This window comes from Corvus hawaiiensis, chromosome 17 (assembly GCF_020740725.1).
Source record: "Corvus hawaiiensis isolate bCorHaw1 chromosome 17, bCorHaw1.pri.cur, whole genome shotgun sequence".
Taxonomy (NCBI): domain Eukaryota; kingdom Metazoa; phylum Chordata; class Aves; order Passeriformes; family Corvidae; genus Corvus; species Corvus hawaiiensis.
In genome coordinates this window covers 6,397,434-6,414,356 of record NC_063229.1, presented here as the reverse complement: position 1 = coordinate 6,414,356, position 16,923 = coordinate 6,397,434, and the positions used below count along the sequence as shown (strand labels likewise).

General features: G+C 43.1%; 1 long non-coding RNA gene across 1 annotated transcript; it reads left to right on the top strand.

Annotated features, from left to right (window-relative positions):
* Positions 1 to 4,385: 4,385 nt before the first annotated feature.
* Positions 4,386 to 10,263, top strand: LOC125335049. Its single transcript, XR_007207314.1, has 3 exons — positions 4,386 to 4,476; positions 4,553 to 4,620; positions 6,953 to 10,263. It is a non-coding gene; the product is annotated as an uncharacterized LOC125335049 (long non-coding RNA).
* The last annotated feature ends 6,660 nt before the right edge of the window (positions 10,264 to 16,923 follow it).

Sequence of the window (16,923 nt, the reverse complement as noted above, 5' to 3'; positions counted from 1 at the left end):
CTCAACATCCAGACCCACCCATATTCATCCTGAATATTTTGCATGTATGACTTAAATATTCTGTAATTGACCTACACCCACATCCCTCTGATCAGGAAACTGAGGCCCAGGACAGTGACACTGCAAGATCAGTCAGATCAGTGGTGAAAACCAGAATAAAACTCCAGAGTCAGCTGCTAACCACATAAGCTACCCCTGCTGCTGGCCTACAAAGTAAAAATAATGGTTTGGAGTCCTCAAGTTTTCATTATTAGCTTTTTGGATGAGTTTTGCCTAAGGGGAATGAGCTATTCTCTGCTGTTGTATGAGAGTGTTTCACTTCAGCTGAGTTATGTGTCACTTTATGGTAGGGTTGTCTTCATTTTTTTCTCTGCTGTGCTCGGGGAGACCATTGTGAACATCTTGTTTGACAAATTCTGCACCACCCACATAACCACTCTGAGGGAGACTTAGCAGAGTCAGACACTCAGCTGGGCCCACTTATCTTTGGTGGATCTCATGTCCTTGTTGCTAATTGGGATCTGCCAGGTCCCGTGGCCAGAGCAGAGTGTGGGGTTTGGATCTCAGTGCTTGGTGATTTGTTTTGCTGTTTTGTCCTTGTGGCTTTGGGGAAGTCACTGAACGTGATTGAGAGCGTGTTCCTTTATGGGCATGTTAGTTCCTAACAAAAATTTCAGCCAATGCAAAAAGTATTTGCAGTATTTATGCCTTATTTTTGCAGGGAGGAGATATTACATTAAAACAAAGCAAGGTTTTACCCAAACACAAATATTTCTTTTTTTTTTAGTTTCCTGAAATCTGGAAAATAAATCATCCCTAAATCCAAACTGCAGCTTCTCCAAGAAAATGCAGAAAAGAAATTTCTATTTCAGCAGCTACTTTTTTCTTTTCTTTTCTTTTAGAAAAGGAAAAGAACTTTCATGGAAGTTTTCAAGCAGCAGTGAAAGCGCAGAGAAATGCCTGGTTTGTAACCTGCGCTGTCTTGGTCCAGCTGCTTCAGTCTCAAATGTCAACAAATAATGGTGACTTTCAAAAATCTGTAGGTTGTGTTTTAGATGATATTTAGTTAAGCGATATTTCTCCTGTACAGAATAGCCTTGATTACATTATCTAGCAGAATTAAACCAGATGGCAATGAAGTAATTATTTATCTTCCTCGTGAATTTTAATACATGGGGAAGTGAGGGCACAAGAAGCTTGGTTTAAACTTGGCATAATATGGTCACTGGGAGCTATGAAGTCTTTCCTCAATCAGCTCTGCTCCTGCACCTGATCCTGACCTGAAGGCATTGCTCCTGCTCTAACCTTCTCCTCCTGGAGCTAAACCATCTTATTTCTACTTCCTCTTCTCAGCATGTTCCTGATTTGCTTCCTTAGGCCTGGCACAGCATCATTACGCACCATCTAGTGAGCTGGCACTGCAGCACAGGGCAGGAAGCACAGGTACATCCCTCCATGGTGCAACAAGACCGGACTGACGAGGATGAGCCATGGCAAAGACAGAAAATTACAGACCAGCTCACTGCAGTCCATAATTGAAGTGCTGCCAAATGGTGAGAAGTTTACCAGTGCTCCCTGCAGTGGGCAGAATATGGATGTGCTTCTGATGGAAATCCAGCCCATCCCCATTTTGGATGTTCAGTGTTTTCTTGATTGTTTCAACTGTTTTACAGTTGTTTCTCAGCTGATAACAGGCTTGCGTGACAGTTTTCCACTCTGAATTCAATGACCAAGAACTGCTGCTTGTGTTTGTACCATTTGTGGCCATACAGAGCAACTGTTCATCCCCACAAAGGGATTGCCAGGACCTGGGATGTGCCATCAATGCTGGAAGCTGCTCCTGGAGGCAGAGAGGGACAGTGTGGCAGGACAAAACCAAGCTCTGAACCTTTCACAATTCAGCATACTTAGCAGCCTGGGTGGATGCTGAATTTCATTATCTCTTCAAATTGCTGCAGATTTGTTCAAAGGAGCCTTCCCTTGCTGGTAGGGCCACACGACAAGAACGAGCACGCTCGGGTCTGACAGTGACGTTCACTCCCTTCGGAGCACCAGAAACCAGCCAAGCGGGGCTGTGTGCCAGGCTCTGAGATAGGCCAGCCCCAGTGCTCCTGCAGGCACCTGCCAACCATGAGCCATCCCCTTCTGCCCCCCCTCCAGGCGAAACTCTGATTCAGCATCTTAAACAAAACCGCAAAACCTGCTTGTCAGTCTGGGAGCTCTCCCGTCTCTCTCTTCCCTCCACCACAAGACTCTACTTGCAGCCGTGCTGCTGCCCAGGGGCTGGAGGCAGGAGCAGGGTATGTTCAGTAACAGCCTCACACTGGCTGCTGTTTGAGAAACTGCTGGGCTTTGGCTTGCTCAGGGAGCGCAGTTGTTGCTCCCCAGGCTTGGCAAAGCTGTCTGGACTTGTACTCCCAAGGAGTGCTTTTCAGCAGGTCCTGGGCTCTGTCACCTGGACACAACTGCACTGGGGGAGTTTGAAGCTTTTCAGAAGCAGAAGTCTGGTGGTTTGCTCCAACCCCGGCTTTTTTCTCTTGTAATTTAGTTATATTTTATTTTTTCTTGGTGGCTTGAAGTGTCAGTGAAGTAGAAACACAGTAAAAGGATAATCCTGAACAAGGTTATTGCTCCAAGCAGAGATGCTGGAGCCTTCCCAACACCAGGTTTGCTTTGGCCCCCACAGCAGCCTCTCTTCAGGCAGGGAGGAGGGCTGAGGGACAATTTTTTAGCTGACTGGAGTTGGCCAGATTTCTTCTTCAACCTGATACAGCCTTTGCTGTCATTCTTCTACTTGCCTGAGTCATCCTAGTCCTCACTGCAACCCCCTCTTTTGGAGTCCTTGTTTTTTGTGTTTGATGAGGCTCCCATATCAGAGACAGCTTTCTTTACTCCCTGGACCCTGCTGGATTTCTTTCTGCATTTTTACTTATTTCCTACAGCACAGAGTTGGAGTGCTAGCACAGCCTTCCTCCTTATAATTCAGCTGCCCTTTTTATCCTCTTCTTCCCTGACAAGTCCTTTTATTTCCTATTGTAACCCAATCTTTTTTGTCCTGTTCTCTGTAGTTAGTCAAATAGATCCATCCAAACTATTAAAAGCAGCCTTTTCAGAGTAGAAGTATTCAAGTTTTTATCTGTTCCCGAAACACGAGTGCAGTCAGACAGACTTTTGAGTGAGAAGGGCAAATACAGTAGCTTTGGATATCAAAAGATAGGCAGAATGAACTGTCATCCTACCTAATAAAATGAAAAATCCTGGGAAACACTGTGTTTAGAAAGTGGAGATGATGAAACACCTCCCTTTCCCCTTGCTATCTAAACTAGCCCCAGAATAAGCATTGACCCACAGCCTGGAATTGGAGTCCTTTCCTTGTCTGGGTGGCTGAAGTGGTTGAAAAAAAACCCTCCCAACATCCCTGATTTTGCAATTTGATCAGAACTGTGCCATTGCTGCCTCTCTCCCCCCATCATTAGGCTACATCTAAAGGCATGAATTTTGCACTTAAAGATTTGTAAACCTGATTTTTGCCCTGTAGTGAACACATTTTGATAAGGCCCCAAGATTATTCCTATAAATGAGGAGAAATGGCATATCTGGAAAGAGAAGTCATTAAAACTGGAAAGAGAAGTTGGTAGAGTAATGAGAAGGTAGTGGTTATATTTAAAAAGCTTTCCATTAGGTTGAATAGAAGGGATTAGTCCTCACAGTTCTAGACAATGTAAGGCTTGTAGAGGTCTGCAAGAACTAGACTGTGATTTTCAGAGGTTTGAAGGGCTGTGGAAGAAAAACTCCAGGCTTTGAACAGTCAGTGAAAGTGAGATTAATAGAAGAGAAAGCACTGTTACCCTGAGAAAGCAGAGCATAGAGATGAATAAAGCAACTCCAGTCTAACAAGCCAATTTGCATTAAATCTGGCCTCCTCTACAGATCTGGGATATGTCAATACCAGGACATGAAAATTTGATTCCCTCAATGGTTTGGGACAGTCACTAATTTTTAGACAACTGCTTCTGGATCTTTTCCTCAAGAGCAGCTCCAAAGTCATCCCAGAGCTGGGTGGTTCCTTTCCTTTCCTGACCTTAATCTAAACAGATTAATGAGCCTGCATGTGGTAGAACTTGCTCCCCAGTGCTTGCAGATACGAAGAGGGAAAGGTAATAGGCCCATTTGTATCCAGCCTCTAGCTAGAAGCTCAAAGCTGGAAATCTGAGCTCGAAGCTACATCAGCCTCAAGATAGAAATTCTTGAGTTTTGAGCAGCCTTTTAAGTAGATGCCTCTCCTATCCTTCATACTTTACAGTTTTATACCAGCTGTCATATTCATGCTTAGCTGAATATAGAAATTGGGAATCCCCTTACATGTTATGTCTCTCCACACACAGAAATGGTGGTGGGTGACCACTGGAGTCCCCTTGGAGAGAGGCAGAGCTTCATCACTGCTCTATCATCTCAGGTGGACTGACAGAAGTCTTGGTAAGCTTTCCTGGAGAACTTAAATTTAAATTTAATGCTAAATTAAATGATAATTAAGTGTGTAATGCCCCCAAAGGTCTTGTTTCAGGCTCCTGGAAGATGTGGTCACCTGCTTCATGCTCTGATCAGCAACTTGCAAGGAAGGTGAGATACTTTTTCTCTTCAAACAAATGAAATTCTTTATTCGAGTTAACATTTATCCTTCTCAGGGCATCCTTGGGTATGGCCTCCCTTTTTTCTGCTTTAATCTCTCCCTCTAAACAGTCTCTGTCTCCAGAAGGAATTTTCTCTGTGTTGGTTTCTATCAAGGAGTTGTACCTTGTCTAGCAGTTTTCTAGTTCAGGTTCTGTATATCTTTTCTCATAATGAGTGCCATGGAGCTCCCACCATAGACAAAATGCAAAATAATTTGTAAAGTTTCTGGTGCTTCAGTACTCAAAGCTGCGCCTAGAATCCTTGATTTGGCCAGGGACATGGGTGTTAAATCTCAGCCTAAAAATAATGCACTCAAGAGCTCAGCTGGAATATCCCTTCATGAGACCATCTGTCATAGCTGAGCTCGGAGCACTCTGGTACATTGCTGATCTGTCTCAGCGTGCTGTTGTTTTCGTCTCCCCACTGGTGAGGCACATTCTTCTCGTTCTCTTAATTTGTTTCTCTCGGAGCGTTTTTATTCAGCAGTTGTCACCAAGTCAGTGTGACACAGAGCAGGAGGGAGGAGAGGGACAAGTTGTGCCTGACCCATTCAGTGTCTGCGCTGCTGGGGCTGCCCAGCGTGGCTGTGGCCCATTCCTGTGCCCATCCTGCTGCTGTTTCTGTACTCCCACTGCAGCTCCTGCTGTCTGCCTGCTTGGAGATGAATCAAATCATGACAATGCCTGTTGACAGTGGCTGAAATTTTGTTCCCTTTTCCATTGCTGGTGACTACTGGAGCCCTTCCAGCCCTGTTAGTGAGCAGTTTCATCCAGGGGGTTGCATTTTCCCAAAGCCCTGCTGATCCTTGAACAGCCCTCACTGCAGAACACTGCTGGTATGGAGCTACCTGGAATGGGTTGTACACAAACACACATTTCAGCACCCCTGCATTCACCATTCCATTCTTCCTTTCAAATCCTCCTGTCCTTCCCCCCCTCCCTTCTCTGCTCCCTGTATGTCTTGTTATACCTTGTTTCTACATGCCTAAGTCATGCTTTAAATAACAGCTGTCTGATTCTTTGCTTCTTCTCATACCCAGCTAATTATTTTCAATTTATTGATTTTCCACATGGAGATTAATGGGTTATTCAGCTCTCAAAGCCTATATCCACACAGCTGTGAGCTAATGCATGGGTAGGGGAAGGGGTAGAGGGGTATGTGTTTATGTGGCTGATCACCTTTCTGATGAACTTGTGTACCAAACCAAAGGGATTTTTCTCTTCCTTACTCATTATAAAAAGCTTCGAAATCTTACCAAAGAATAATCACATTTCACAGGGAGTAAAAAGTAATAAATAAAAATCTGACAAGTCTGCAGTAAGAAAATTGTTAACATGTGTTTTTCCTGTATCTTTAATTGCACTGGCTAATGTATTCTGGGTGTGAAAGAGCCAGGCACAGTGGCAAAGTACTACAGCCTAGATGTGGGGTGAGAAGCTCCCCCAGGACCCCTCCTCTGGTTCCACACCTCTGTCACAGCTATTTCTGCTTCTTTGTGTGGCTGCATCAGCCTGTGGGGTGCAAGCACACCCTTTTCTTGTTTTTTTCTAACCAAAATAATATCAGTGATCCAGTGTACAGCGCAGCAGCTGCACCACGCACTCAGGGTAGGCACAGGCAGCAATGAATTCACTGCTGATGGAAAAGTATCATGGAAGCTTAACCTCTGTGTATGGAGCAGTGACTCTGATCTTACTGGTTTATCTGACCAGAGAAAAGCCATGGAATTATGCTAATATAAGGCTGTGGATTTGAGCCTCATTTATAATTAATTAGTAATTTGAGGGGTGGGAACTTTTAAAAGGTTTTGTTAACTCCTCTATTGGCAGTTTTCACACCATTTTATGTTGTCAAGTCAGGTGCGAGTGTGACCAGGCTCGATTTGTAAGACAGTAATTGCCAAGGGACTTGGGGGAGAAGTGGCAATAAATGGCTAAGAAATGCAATCAGCAGTTAAAGAAAAAATAAACAGAAACATTGGCAAAGTGATTATTATTTTGCAAGTCTGGGCTCAATATTTCCTGCTTTCCTGGAGCCTATCAAAATGGTAGCCCAGATTCTCTGCCTCATTAGGATCCCTGGCTTGTTGGGCCCTGAGCTGCACATTTATAGTCGATAGCTGAACGTTGCAGATTTCACTATTTTCAAGGCACATTCAGAACTCTTCAAAAATCAACCCACTTATGTATGGTTTGAGATGTTCAGCTTAAAAAAAAAAAAAAAAATTGCCTCAGTGAAGTCCTTTTTAAACCTCTGACCTTGACTTTTATTCTTATTCCAGTAACACCAAGGCAAAAAATACTTCTGGACCTGACCTTCCTCTTGCCAAGGCTGGATGGATCAGTTGGGTTCTGGGAAAGGATTTCCTCCCTAATCTGCTACGGCTTTCTTGTGGCCACTGCTCTGAGAGGCCTATGTGTATTAAAAGTGGCATGTCCCTGTTAGAACCACTGGGGAGATTTGACTGGAATAAGCTAGAAACAGGGATAAGAATGCTGGTTTAAAGCCAAGATTTAGGAATGAGGGGCTTAAACACAGGAGATTTGAGGCAGAGCACGGAGTAGTTCGGACGAGGGAAACATGGCTGAAGAGCAAGACAGAGCTAGACACGGGTGCTTACTTTTATATTAACCAGTTCAAAAAGGGGATGGTGGCACAGCTGAAATGTGTCAAAATAATATTCATTTTTTCCCCAGTTAATTCCCAACACAAATTAACCTCAGTCATTTTCCTCTTCCCTCTTAGACACACTCTATTTGTCAAGCCATGTTGCCTTAACACTTCCCAGCCATCTGGGATAAATTTAGCCTGCCCAAGAAAAAAGTGCAACATGGCAGCCCTTGGATGAAGGAGCAGGCAAGTCTCTTGCTGACTGCAGCCTCTTGTAGGTCATTGCAGCACACGTGTGTCCCTCTCCTCTTATGACTTTTGTTGAAAATGGCTCAAGGTACAAAAAACTGAAGCTTCCTGTTGGGCTAGGAATGGATCAGTGTGGGTAAGGTAGCGTGGGCAGGAAGGCATGCGAGCATCTGGTTTGAATAGCTCCACACATGTAAGATCAGCCAACTTTCTCTAGGTTTCACGGGTTTTGGGTTTTTATCCCAGAGCAGTGGTGGACCCCACCCTTCCCTGCACCTCCCAGGAAGATTGTGGGGAGCTCATGGACAGGGGGTCAGCCCCTTCAATTGCAGGGGCTACTGATGTTAGAAATAAACCCGAAAAGTTCGGATGTGCTCCGGAAGGTCAAGTGTCTCCTGTGACACTCGGGAGGCAGGAGGACCTGGTGCCTTGATGTGCTTCTGATGGGAAAGCAACATGTGAGAAGACAGGCAACCGAGCGGCCTGCAGGATACACATTCCTAAATGTCACTTAGCCATACAACCTGCGAGGGCGGAAGCGTGGGCAGATGGAGAAATAATATTTTCATTGAAAATTCTCTACCTCTAAAATATTTCCTGTCAGGTTCCTTCCAAGGAGGGCTGGAGCAAGGAAGGAGGGGGGCTGAGGTGGGATGTGTGGCAGTGGATACAAGTTTGTGATTCCTCAAGCCTCTCCATTTTGAGAGCATTTGACTCAATCCCCTTTCTTCTCCCCCTCCTTGAGAAAAGGATCATGCTAAATATTGCTGGAGCCGGAGGCAGTTTGGGAAGTGAAATAAACACCTGACTGTTAAATGCTAAATGTTTACTCAACCAAAAATAAAAATAGTTCTGGTTTCCTCCACGACACTCTAGAGTTACGTTCACCAGTGCACATGAGCTGGAGGTTTGCAAAGGGGGAGTCTTGGAAGGTTGAAACTCTTTGGAGGGGAGAAATTTGGAGGCAGTAAGACAGGCCTCCCTCTGTCCTGTGAGTGCTCTTCTGCCATGGAGAAAATGCTGCAGCTGTTTGCCTGGTGCAACTTAAAAATAAACTCCCTCCTCCTTTCCTCATATCAGTTTCATGGGTGCCATCCCAAACCCTAGATGTCAAGTGCAAAGGGTCAGAGTCCAAGGGTGGGCACAGACCCCTCTGTGGGATCTGATGAACAGGAGGGAGATGTGCCTTGATGCCTCAGAAGAAATCTCCAGGAGTTTGGAGCTGCAGTCACAGCAGCCTCTGGGTGCTCAGGAACTGCAAGTGCAAATGGTGCAAGTGGCAAACCCTTCAGCTGGGCAGTGAGGATGTGCCTGCGTGTGGATCATCCCAAGACAGCAGAGCAAAAATTATGGTGCAGACAGTGACATTAGGAATTCTCACTGGAATGTTCTTTCCTGTAGCTCTCCCCATCGAGTTGCAGACATCACATTGCAACGGGTGCAAAATTATTCTGCTTACACTTCACCTCCAAAATCCAAGATGGAAAATGCTATGTATTACCAGAGATATTTATTGGGCTTGATTATATATGACACATGCATTTGCAATATGTTTCCTTCAGTCAGGTCATCCATAGATGGACTAGGAAATAGCATTTAACACGCATGAAATAGAGCAGATTCCTTCCCTGAACGATGACTACTTGCTGATTCCCAAAGCTTGCCAACTTGTAAAGTAGCCCAGAAGGGCTATATATGAACTAAGCCATCCTTCAGTAGCTACTGCACTGTCTTATGCAGACATTCCCTTTCAGGTAGCAAAATAGATTATGACAACTGGAGAAAAGGACACCCATTTCACACATATTCAGATGGGGGAGGAAAATAGGGCGATCAATGGGAGTCCAAACCAGCATCTCTATTCAAGCCAACACCAATTTCTTGCTGAAAGAAGTCCCCATCTTTCCCTTTCTTAACTGAGAGGAAGCAAATTCATGGGGTCCTAAATGATTTAGGACTCCCACATAAGTAAGCTGAATTGGAATTGCAAGACTCCCAAACTTGAATTTGGTTCTGAGAACAATTTCTTTGGAAGCCTAAAGAGCAAAACACCCAACCTGAGCTGAGGTAAAGGTGGATTAGCATGGAATTACTGTTGCTAAAATGAAATTTGCTATAGTTAACCAGAAAGTGTTAGGATAAAAAAAATTATAGAACAATTTGGGCAAAGAAAAACTAGAGCCACCTGTTTAAAGTTAGCCTTTAACCTATTCCCTCTGCCTTCCCTTTTGCTTTCTCTCTCTTTCAAATTTTCCCAGTATCTCCTCTTTCCATAGAAGCAAATCTTCCCTAGGGAAAGTCAATTCTGAAGGCAATTTTCCAAAAACCATTTGGCAGAATTGGCCGGTGCTTCAACTGCAAACATGAAAAGGCATTTATTCCACTAACTCAAATGTAGTTTGGAAGAGACATTACTGAACTTGTTTTAGGAATATACTTTGACTGCATCAGTTTTATTGCTTCTTGTATAAATGTCAAAGTCAATTTGCCTTAAAGCAGAAAAAAAGTACATGGTAATGTATATATTACATACAAAAAATGGGGGGGGGGAAAGTGTTGTCTCCATGGTAAACTCAAGCCTATTCCATGTTAATTGTGCTCATCAGACGCACTCAGTACCTCATCAGTGGTGAGAAGAAGGAGTGGGTGTGATCCTGTTATTGAAGACTGTGTGTGTAGTATTGTTGTAAACTGGCCAGCTAATAAAAGATCCTGAATTTCTATTAATTCTTATATTTTGGTTGCTTAATTTTGTGACCTAAAACTTTCTTGTTCATCCCTTAAAAGGGTTGCTTTCTTGTTGTGAAAAGAACTTGTGCACCATCAGCAGCATTTAGGCTTGCACTGTTAGCACATCAGCTAACACACATCACATTTGAGATCCAGGACACCCAGCAGCAAAGGATTTTTTTCTTGGAAAGGGGGGAAGAAAAGAGCAAGTCTTCCAAATTCCTATTTCAATCAGCACTCATTGCCAAATTTTCTAGTGAGAAGCGAATTGGCTATTTCAGAACACTTTGTCTCAGCAAAACTATAGTTGGAATTTCTTGGGGGCTAAGGAAAAAAACACATCTTTAATCCAAGAGTTGTCCCCCTGCTGAATTTCAAAGACTTGCTGCAGACAATGTGGGATACAGAGCTTCCAGGAGAAAAAGATTGGATTTTCTTTTATAGTAAACAAAAGGTATTAAGCCACCTAAATTATCTGCTTTCTGCCCTTCTATTGTACAACATGATTTGCAGTAATTTTCGGTATTAGAATGGGCTACATATTAGGTGCTGCCATTCTTAAAATATTACTGGGAACACATTGGATTTTGCAGTGTTTTCATTTGCATTTTAAGGTCTGATCCTGCAAAACCGTAACTTTCCTCACACGAGGAGCTGCAGTGGCATCAGCAGTGCTTCTTATCTACATAATGTCTTGCACAATTATTTTCAGGATCAGGACATAAGGCTGAAAATGCAATTACTTTGTGAGTTACAAAAAAGAAAATGCTCTTTGGAATGATAGGTGAGATTCTCTGCTGGAGTAAATGATAAAGGACCCATTGAATTCAACGGAGCTATCCTGATTCACACCCGCTGATATGGCCCATTAATTTTAGTGTATGAAAATGAATCTCTGCTCTAAAAATACCAATTAGTAATAAGCTTTGAGAAAGGAGAAAAAAAAATCAATTTAAATTCATTTTGTGTAATGCACATTTTCTGATGCTATTTTAGTTAAATTATTATTATGCATAATAATGGCAGGGCAATAGGTGCTGTCACCTTAGGAATTCGCAGCTGTGATGTGTAGTATAAAAGTTAGTGATAGGGAAATTTCAGAAAAGCCCATCAATTGAGTACAATTGTCGTCATTATGATTTGGATTAGGGCAGTGTGAACACATAAAAAGACATTGCACCAGCTCAAAATAATTTACAGTCTAACTAGAAAAATAGAGCAGAGAGGAAGGAGGGAAACTGAGGCTACAGAGCTTCCATGAGTGACTGAGCTTGGAGTCAACCTCCTGCCTCCTGCCTGATGGCCAGGTGTGCTATTCAGCACACCAGGCTGATCCTCAGGAAAGTTGTTTTTTTTTGAAGGGCATGTGCAAAAGTGAATATGTACTTTGGCACCAAGCCAGTTTCAGCATTCAAATTCCCTGGAGATAGGCATGCGAGCAGGATCCTGTGTGAACACCCAGCTCTGCAGGCATTGAAACACCAGTTGGTGCATGGGGTGATTTGCATGCTCATTTTGCTTCTATTCAGCACTCATCCCACATGCATTTGTGCAAAGAAGATCACACTCCTGAGCCGGAAAGTTAAGTGTTGTCTCTGCGTATTGCCATTCAGCGTTGGTTTTTCATGAACAATAAAAGCCTTTTGGGATAAGTGGCTCTCAAAAGAGGATTCAAGACCGGTTTCCTCATATTCCAAGCAATCCTGCCATACTAATGAATCGTAGTCATAGCTGGATTACTCACTGTTACTCATAATATAAGAGTTGAAATTAAAGGGAAAAAAAAAAGTTTTGGTTCATGCAGTGGATTATTGAGGGGTGAAATTCACGTCTGAAAGTACCAGTTGGTTTAGAAAGTGATTTAAATCCCAGAGGACAGACGCAGCAGTGACCACTAGACATTATTTTTGCTAGCTGCAGATGAGTAGAAGTGGGGAGGATGTGCTGAGGGGATCAACACTCCCAGCTTGCCTTGTTCATACTGACTTTCCTCTGCCATGTGCAAGCCAGCACTGGGCACAGGCCCATCATTTCACCCTGGTACAGCTGAATAAGGCCACAGGTTGGAGTTTGCCCCAGCCCCTGTGGTTATGACAGCCAAAGACCACCACAGCATTCCAGGAAATTTAAAGCTGTAGATATTTCAATATTGAGGGGTATTTTTTGTAAGTAAGGCAATAAAAGCAAATCACACGAGTGTATCCACTCTGCATTCTCATGGAGCTTTTCCAGGGGCTGCTTTGGAAACCTACTGCTCTGTGTCTGTGAGTGTATTGACTTAGCAGAGTTAAATCCATTTAGCACTCCTTGGGATGACGTTAAAGTCATATCACAACAACCAAGAGTTCAGGGTCCAAAGCACAGTTAGCTGCTTCGTACAACCTGGGGGTGCTCAGACCCTCCAGATATGAACCCTAAGATGTGGAAAATTGTTATTCTGACGCCATGAAGATTTTTGCCTTTTCTTTTATACCCCTGTTATACCTTTTTACAGCATCTGTATTCCTAGTGCTTTTTGCCTACATTCTTGGACTTGTTTGTTAAGCTAAGAGACTAAACATTTTAGAAGCTTTGTAGCTAGGGATCAGTGTGCCCCAGACCCCAAGGTCCTCTCCAGAACATATTCTGTAAACCAAGATAGAACCATCCAGGGGAAGGTTCCTTGGGGAAGGGGGGCTCAGTTGAACCTCTCATTGGGGAATCTTTGATAGATCTGCTAATTAGAAAAGCCTATAATGTTATACCCAATGTTGGGGGGGGACACACACATGGGAGAAGAGAGACACAGAGACACAGGGAAAGACTCGGTGGGGTACATCTTGATGCATATGACCTGGACGTGTACACCTAAGGATCCTTAAGAATAAATACCAAGGTAAAATCCCTTTTCCCCTTCTAACCGTGTATGCCTCTTAAGACCAGGAAAAGGCATCAATTCCATCTAATCTTCAGCAGCTGCGAGATCAACAGCAGTAGTTCACAGAGCCAAGTCATCCTCAGAACAAGAACTGCCTTCCTCCTCTCCCACCAGCCCCTGTTAGTAGTTTCACCTTGTTCTGCAGTTATAAAGTTGTTTCTCAATGGCAGAGACAGAAAAAACACCCACCCTCAACATTTCTTCCTCTAAGAAACCTATTGACAGGCAGATCCTGTGGACTCCTCCTAGTACAGCTATCTTTGAACTGAGGACTTCTTAGTGAAGTTGGGAAGTTTCCTGGGGTTTTACTGTTTTTTTCCTAAATTGATTGTGGAATTTTTAAACAAGGTTGGTGCCTCTGATCTTTTTCTCAGCAGCTGCAGAATCTGTTTCTCCCCCCACAACTTGTTCCACAGAAACCAGGTATTGGAAAAATTAAAGGGGGAAGGACAGCAGCACCATTTGCAGAGCCAGCTCAATTCAAACAAGGATCATCTCTATTGCTTTGTGAACAATCAAATATCCAAAAGGGCTTTGATGAAGTTCTGGGCTTACAATATTTGTGAATTAAGGATAACTGCAAAAGTTGACTCTAGGTTTTGATTTGAATATTGGACACTCCTACAGATCATTAATCCCCACTGTTTGCTTCAGGTGTCCACTGTGAAACAGAGATTTCTTGTTATTTCTTGTGTGCACACTTTATTTTTCTAAGCTTTCAACAAGAAAATGTCATTTGTAGCTTTCCAATTTTTTCAGTGTGTTTTCCATATGTTGTTCTATATGTTTTCATTATAAGGATGCTGACCTCACTTGCACAACACTGTCTGATTTCAGTGAAGTATCACTGGACCTGGCCTGGGATGTTTAATGTTGGTCTGTCTATAGTTACACACAGTGCAATTATGCTGCTGTGAGTATAAACTCTTTCCCAGGCTGGAAAACACAGTCAAGTGTGGCCATAAGAATGAGAGAAACCTGTAGGGATAAAACAACTGCCAGATGCAGAATGGGACATTTTTTGGAGTTATATTAAAGAAAGAGGGGTAAAAACATATGCACACGCATACAATTTAATTTTGGGATGTGCTATATTGTGTTTCTTGCTAGAACAAGCAAAAAAATCCAGATGAAAAGTTTGTCTTAAGAAACTGCCATCTTTCTCAAAATCAGCGGTGATGAAAATCTATGTAAAAGTGTAGCCTACGCAGGGTTCTAAACTCAGTTTGGCTGCCTTAGGACAGCCTGATAAAGCAAGGATCAGCATCCAAGTACGTAGGTGGCTTTTTACTCCAATCCGTTTGAGGGACGTCCACACCAACCCAATCCCATTTATTTTATGCTCAACCTTTCCAAATAATGTTGGAACCAGAAAGTTATTTATGTGACCTGCTTAATTGAAAGAGCATTTTCTGTCAGTGATCAAATAAACTATTATTGATCTTCAGCATTGGAGGCTACTCACACGGAGCATTCTGGTACGTATTTTTCATTAAGTCACTTTTCAGAAAAAAAAAAAGATCAGAACGCAAGTGCAGCAAAAAAAAATATTCCTGTAGGGTACTGAGAGAAAAAAATCAAAGAGGTTTGAGACTGACTCCAGAGAAAAGAAACTGCAAAGCACAAAATAGCACCACCACCAATGGTTGCACAGAAATGTAAAGGCTCCAATACACACAACATCCTGCTCTGAACTCCCAATTCTTCACAAGAAAAACTATTTTAAATCACAGCAGAACATCTTGGCCCTTTGTTTGGGAAAAAAATGAGTCACAGAACTGCAGGATGGGTAAGGCTGGAAGGGAGTGCAGTGGTCATGTGGTCCAAACTCCCTGCTCAAGCAGGATCATCCTAGACTATAAGAATCCAGGCTTTGTGTTCATGCCTTGGTGCTTTTACTTAGCAGTACACATGTAGGATGTAACAGTCTTCACACTCCAGCACTTGGAGCTTTTCCACCTTTTTGAATTTGAAAGTAGAGACTGAGACACAAGTGGTGGTTATTTACAAAGCTCCTTCTGATCCAAAGGTGGTGTATAGCTGAAGAAATCCCTAAATGGTTAATTACTAGATGCTGAAAAGTTATCATTCCACACAGTGGAATGAAGTTTAAGATATATTTCATTTGTGACTAATTCTGTGACAAAGCTGTTGCTTACTTCATGTCTGAAGACAGGGAAATACTTGTCCTACTTTTACAGCTGAGACCAGAGGCTTCTGCTCTGTTTTACTTCTTACAGCTTCTGATTGTGATTGGGAGAAAAAAAATGCTTAGAACTATGAAGGCATCAAGGTCAGAATTATCTTTCTCTCAAACTATGAAGGCGTTCACAGCAGTGGAGAGCTGCTGAGCTAATTATTTTACCCATCTTAGGCTGACTATTCACCAGGCTGTAGATAGGGTGTAATTTTGCCATTCTCAGGGGGTGGGGTGGGGAATGGGTGGGGTGTTCTATTTTTAAGCAGAGTCTTATTCAAACTTCATTTTTCAGCAGGATTTTTTCAGTCTCTCAGATCAACATACTTCGTATTCTTCTTACTCTGTTATTAAAAAAAAAAAGAGATCAAATCATGACTACACTCTCTGACTACAGCCATTTTACTGGTAGAATTACACAGCTCTAAAATATAAGGCTTATAATGGAAACACTAACACAGTCTTGACTCTGCTCTAATATAACTGAACTTCCTTTGGGGGTGAAGCTTTGCCTCAGGAACCTTAATTATCTGATGTGGTCAATTACTCCAAGATAATGATGATTTTATCAGGTATTACTGCTCAAATATTTTACGATAGACAGGCTATTTAATTGCATTTCTGACCTACCAAAATGCTTACAGATGACTCAATTAAACACTAAGAAGAAGTAGGGGGAAGGGAGGGAGGGAGGAACAACACTTAAAATACTTGCTTATAGTTAATTTGGAGAATTTTGTTCCTCTTGAAAATCCATCCATCCGTCCATCCATCCATCCATCCATCCAGGTTGCCCAGGCATTGCCTGGACAGGAGGCTTAGATAAACAAGCTCAATATTAAAGTACAAATAGGAAAGCATGTCCAGTCTCTCTCCTGATGAGGGATTAGGATTGGATCCTGAACAATCCCTGTGCTGGATTAGCAAAGGCATTTTAACCTCCCCAAGCATCCCAGAGCATGATGAAATACATTTTCCACCACATTCAGGTAAAACAGAGTTTGAAAGACAATGAGGAAATGTCTTTATTGCAGCAGTCTCTGAGGATAATCTCAGCTCCTGCAGATCCCTCAGCTGCCCAAGTGCAATTCACCCTGGAGTCGGCTGGTCCATTTTTCTCTCCCTTAGCCTGGCATTCCTGGTGCTGGGCTGGCATTTGCCTGGCAGGTTGAGGTCACCCTGAGGACTGCTTTAATTGGCATCTCTGCTCCAGTGGCCCTAATGGGCTGTTTCCCAGGCACAGAACTGCCCTGCCTTAAGAATGCTTTGGCTGCACAGCCTCAGCCTTGGGTCCAACCCTGCCCTGGATGCTCCTGTGCGGGTGGCTCAGACCTGGGAGCCCTCATGCCCTGAGCAGAGCAGGGAGCTCCTCCCAGTGCCCCCAGACAGGGAAAGAGGGGGATATTTCTCCTGCCAAGCAATCAATTTGTTGCTGGTGAAATGGGAACTGTGAGCAAGATTTTGAGGGTAGATTATTTTTCCCTGCTGCTTACAATAATGTTACTGTAAGATTTTCAGCAACTGTGTCAAGGACTCAGCCAAGATCCTG